The sequence below is a fragment of the Hakea prostrata genome, chromosome 10 (assembly GCF_041222555.1).
Source record: "Hakea prostrata isolate BN-2017 chromosome 10, UWA_Hpros_2, whole genome shotgun sequence".
Taxonomy (NCBI): domain Eukaryota; kingdom Viridiplantae; phylum Streptophyta; class Magnoliopsida; order Proteales; family Proteaceae; genus Hakea; species Hakea prostrata.
In genome coordinates, this window is record NC_142609.1 from 38,862,583 (window position 1) to 38,868,370 (window position 5,788).

Sequence of the window (5,788 nt, forward strand, 5' to 3'; positions counted from 1 at the left end):
GCACTGACGGCTCTGTAACCACACAATGCAGCCTGGCCCACAAGTAAAAAAAAATTTAAATCATTAATTTCACATATCAGCCCCACTACATTGTGTGGTTGCAAAGCCGTCGAAGAGTATATGCTCAACTGGGGAGATGACCCCGAATCGATTATAAAGGGCTATGCTGTCATACAGGTTAGGGGACTTACATTGCAGAGGTGTCTGGGAGAGTAGGGGCTATCGAGTTTTGTTTGGGTTCTACGCATTGATCACCAAACATTTAAGATCGTTGGATCAAAATTTTTATCTCTACCGTCTAAATTCAATGGTCAAGATCACTCTACTTGATGGTCACTCCATTTAATGTCCATGAACCAAGCAATTTCTAGGGTTATCGCCCCGTTGGATTGAAATCTAAGTCAATTTCGATTGTTGAATTTCCATGGTTAATATCAAAATTTCGGTCTAATCGAGTAGAATGATTCGTTTGACACTCATCCACAATAAATGCGAACGACTCAACAAAGACCAGGGCACTATGCAGTGCAGAGGGTTGCCATCCTCTTTAATGACAAAATTGCCCTTCCCTGAATCCCTTATTCCCTTCTTCTAATTTCAAATTCCCCAATCCACCCCTCTTCGCTTCCCATGTGGTCTGTACTTGATCGTTTGGCCATTCCAGGCTGAATTCCCTGCTCATCTGCTGCTGACCGTCCACGTGGCTCAAAAATATGCTGGTACGGGCATCTAGCTAGGGTATATGTGATATATTTGATCATCCATAATCTTAACCATTCAAATCGAATCTTAGCTTTATATAAAACTGACAGCAATCAGTCGCCTCATATCATGCAATTTGCATCAAATAGCTTAATTCCTCATTCATATTATTGAGCTTTTAAGTTCCTCCCTGCATTCAAGTAATCTTTTTAACTGGCAGAGTCTCTTCACGTGTTCTCTTTTCTTTGCACTCCCCTTTGTACTCTCGCTGCAAAATTCCTCGGGACTCGAACCTCTACCTCTTTAGGCTTCGAGCCTTATGTGTCTACCATTTTACGAGGCGTTTTGAAAATCAATTCTATTTTATGAATATAATATTTATAATATATCACAAAGGCGGAGTATTTTTGTCTATTGCCCATGTCATTTACGTGCGAGCGGGTGTAATGGATTAAATTCGAATCGAATAATAGTAATACTATATACATATTTTATTATATTCGGACGAATTTGGATTATCAATTTTCAGACGGATTTAGTCATATTTGAATGATAATCAGATAATTATTTTCTTAAGTGAATTCTTCTAAATGTCCATGTATATGAATTGAATATATGTTTTCAACTATCTGTTGACATTTATTATTTTTTACTTGAGATATGTGACTATTTTTATAACCAAGGAACGGAGCGCGATCAGGAAGAGACGGGGAGGCTAACAATGTATAGGTATTTAATGGAGAGACGGTATCGGACGTTAAGTCAAATAGGATAGCGGCTAGTATCGTATGGTATCGCGGGATACTTTAAACCTTGGATTTTCTACTAAATAAACTACCAAAAGTTATTAATTTACAAACCTAGCCTCACAAATAAAATAGTAAAGATGTCAACAGGTAACTTAATCCAAACAAGTAACTTAATCGAATAATTTTATCGGACGAATAATAATCAGCAAGAAAGGATGATATACCTGATACACGAAGAAAATTGCACCGAACCCATTGGACCGGGTTCGCACCCTTCGTCTTGGTTAGATCACAATCGGGACCCACCTTAACCTAATCTCACAATCGGATGAGGGTGTCGCATTATTGCTGTCAGTCACGAACGACCTCCCGAATCTTGCGATAGGAAGAGCTAACTTATAGGAAGCAACTATCGTCAAGACGGAAAGGGAATCGTGTTAAGAACGGTAACTACCTGCACCCCCAAATATCTAGGGAAAAACCCTACGATCGAACGATCATCTAAAGAAATCGAGAATTCACTTAACGGTCGAGATTTGGAGGTAACGTCTATATAAACAAGTGATCCGCTCACTCTAGAGGTATCTAAATTGTTTCCCTACTATTTGTATTCATTTTTTAGCCTATGCATTCAGCCAAAGCATTGTGATCAGTACAGCGACTGACTTAAGCTTCGAAGGTGGCCTCCCGACCCCAGCAGTCCGGCCACGTCTAACCTTGTTCTACAGATCATCTTCATAGATCCGAAGAGTAAACAATTTCTGGACGCATCATTTGGTGTCGTCTGTGGGAAACGCTTCAAGAAGTCATGGTCACCAGATCAACAGCAGCAGCTGCGGCGGCTCAACGAGAATTGAGCATTCGTCCTCCGAATGGAAATGATCCAAATCCCTGAAGGAAGCCGTGCTCAAGAGGTTCGTGAAGACGGAGGATTAGGTGATAACAAATGCCTAAACCATTTGAATCCTCTTCAACAACAATTGGAACAAATGCCAATCCAGTTTTGAAAATGCAGAATATGCTTCATGCGCTGATCAGGCAAGTAGTGGCTCCCCAAGCACTTGATCAAGAATAAGTCAGAAGACGTGCGGGAGAAGTAGATGTGCTCATACTTCTAGCGCGAGGGCATTCCCAACAATGGGATAAACAACTTGCCGAAGGCCAGAATTACGGTCAAAATGCTCAGAAGGACCCCCGAGGGTGAACCCAAGGATTGAGAACTGGGGAACTTCCTAGAAAGGACGATCGGCATGATCGGCCGCAAGTTAGCCGAACCAGAATGACTACGAGGCTACGGAGAGGTGTTCGTACTCACTCACCAACATCAAGACGTTCGGGTTGAGAAACCATTCGGGCTAACGATGGACGATCATTGCATATCGGTCGAGAGTGGATTGATATAAATAAAAAAATTGGGACAACTTTCCCGAGGGAGAAGGAAAGATGACATCTATTCGGTCATTAGAAAAACTCCATTCATGGAGGCTATTGTCGGGTTTGAGTTTCCATATAATTTTCGCCTCTCCACGTTTATTTCATTCGACGATTCGGGAGATCCCATTGCCCATATTAATTACTATCAGCAGACTATGGCAGTAGCGGGAAACTCTAATGAAATTCTTTGCACAGTATTTAGTTCCTCCCTAACCAAGGTAGTGCAGAAGTTGTTCTCAAACCTTCTTTCGGGAAGAATTGTCAATTTTAAGGAATTGGCCCGAAAGTTTATCGATCGTTTCCAAAGTGGCATTCAAATCAAGAAGACGGAGGAAACCCTATTTACGATCAAGCAGGGGAAGAATGAATCTATTAGGGAATACCTGAAGAGATTCAACAAATTCACTATGGAGATTGAAAATTTGGATAAACAGATGGCCAAAACTGCTTTGTTTACTGGGCTCACAAATTGAAAGTTACTAGAGTTACTACTTCAAGACATGCCTTCCATCTACTCAGAGTTGGTGCAACGGTGTTCAAAACAAGCAAAAGTAACAGAGATACTTGACGCACATCGAAAGAGCCAAAAGTGCTTAGCAAAGAGCAAAAGGCTCCCGAACGGAGCTAGAAACAAAAGTAGCCCATCCATGATCGGGCAAGAAAGCCACGATCAACTTGGAGATGGTACTCTCCCGATCAGGATGATTACACGCCCCTGAACGCTCCTCGATTGGAAATCTTGATGTAAATAAAAAACCAAGATATTTTTGAAATGGCCATAAAAAATAATAGCAAAATTGGGAGAAAAGAACATGGAGAAATACTGCCGTTTTCACAAATATTATGGACATTACACGAATGAGTGTAGACACCTGAAAGCAAACATCGAGAGATTGATAAACTAGGGGCACTTGACCAGCTTTGTTAAAGGTCAAGAAAACGAACAGAAGACCACCGTCGAGAAAAGGGACCGTTCGGGAAGCAGAGAGCGCCGGTTAGAGATAACTACCCATCGTATCCACTCCGAAACGTGGGGAGATGGATAATGAAATAACGGCTCTATTAGGCCCGCTAAGGAAGGAAACGTGCTTCCTAAGGCAACTCGCCCACTCTTCAACTAAATGGGCGAGATTAACGGAGACGCCGCCTCCTAGTAACCTCTATATAACCTCCATCCTAAGATGAGAAAGGTACAAGATTCAACTTACTATTAGTCTCTACACTTTGAGAACCCTCTCAAGGCCTTCTATTGTTGCCTAGACTAACTTGGGCGTCGGAGGCGGTTCCCCGACCAACACCAGGTCGGCCCACTCTTATTTTCTTTGTGATTGCAGGAATCTAAGATACTTGTATTCGGCAAGAGAAGTCTTCAAGAGTTCATCCAATTATCCGGCTCTTGAAGAAGGTCTAGACGCAAACAAATATGTTTAAATACTTATGATGTGCATGATTCCTTTAACTCACAGGTGATGAAATTGTCACTTTAGGTCTTTACTCTGACCTGCAGATTACAAAAGTTTCACTTGTTGCCTACATCTTAAGTGTTTCTTGTCTTAGTTGTTTTTCAGATTTGAATGGGTTCATACCCATATGGTGTCTCTCCATTTTTAGAGCAACAATGGAGGGAAGAAGTTCTGTACCTCCACTGACCTCCAAGGGATTCTAGCCATAAAACCACTAAAGATAATCCTGGTTCTTCTAATTCTATAACACATAAAAACAAGGCTAATAACCTTGCTGTCTCCAATTCCACAACATTCAAGAAGTGTAAAAAGAAAAAGAAAGATCCTAAACCTGTAGTTTCGGAGGTTGAGTGGCCATGTAGTCCGAATCCTGAGCCACTCAGGGAAATTGGCTGGCTTGAATCAAATCCCAAATCTGATCAAGCTACTAGGCCTGCTACTAGCTGAAGAACAGGCAAAATTTGCTGCGCTTCACTCGCAGCAGAAGAGCTTGAAAGCTTGCCAAGAATTTCTCTCAAGCAAGGTTTCTTCAGATGATGATGATGATGAGGAGGAGGAGTTAGATGATGAGGAGGAGGAGTTAGTGGATGATGATAGTGATGAATCTGAGCAATTCAAGTTTTTTATGGGGATTTTTAAAGATGACAGTGATTTGAGGAGTTATTATGAAAAGAGCTGGGAAAGTGGAGAGTTTTGTTTTTTGGTTTGTTGTGGAACTGGAAAGAAGGTTGGGAAGAGGTACAAGAGTTTAGTTGCACTTGTTCAGCATTCGACAACAATATCAAAGACCAAGAGCATCAGGGTAGCGCACTGAGCATTTGGGAAGAGTATCTGTCAGGTTCTTGGTTGGGAAATTCATAGACTTCCTAGCATTGTTCTGTCTTTAGATGGGCCTCTTGGTCAATCCCTGGGCAAAGAAGAATCTGAGGTAAATTGTTATACTGTTGCCACCACGTATTGTTTTAATTATTTGGCTCATTGATGATGTGAAGTTGGACAATGCGAGTGGGTTCGAAGGAGAATGGTGTTCAAAAGGAAGATCTTCAAAAGAATTTGGTAGTCCCTGATGATGATGATGATGACAGTGACGATGAGTAATGAACAATAGGCTCTGAATCAACAGAAGGCCGGCCTTGAAGATGGATCGAAGACACTGTAGAAAGAAAGATTCGCCTAGAGTAGATTGTATAGAAATTAACAGAGCAAAAGTGGAGTATGTGGCTTTAATGGGAGGACCCAAAAACCAGTAGTTTTAGATGTTGCTTGACTTCCTTCTACTTATTTCTTAAAAAATCAGATTGGTCAATTTATCTTATTTATTTGGTTTTCCTTGTAGAGCTAAAACAGGTGGGGATAGTTTTTTTTTTATAACAAAATATGTGAATTGTTTCCCTGCCAGACAATGTACATTTTCTGCTGAAACCCAATAAAACGAGTGGG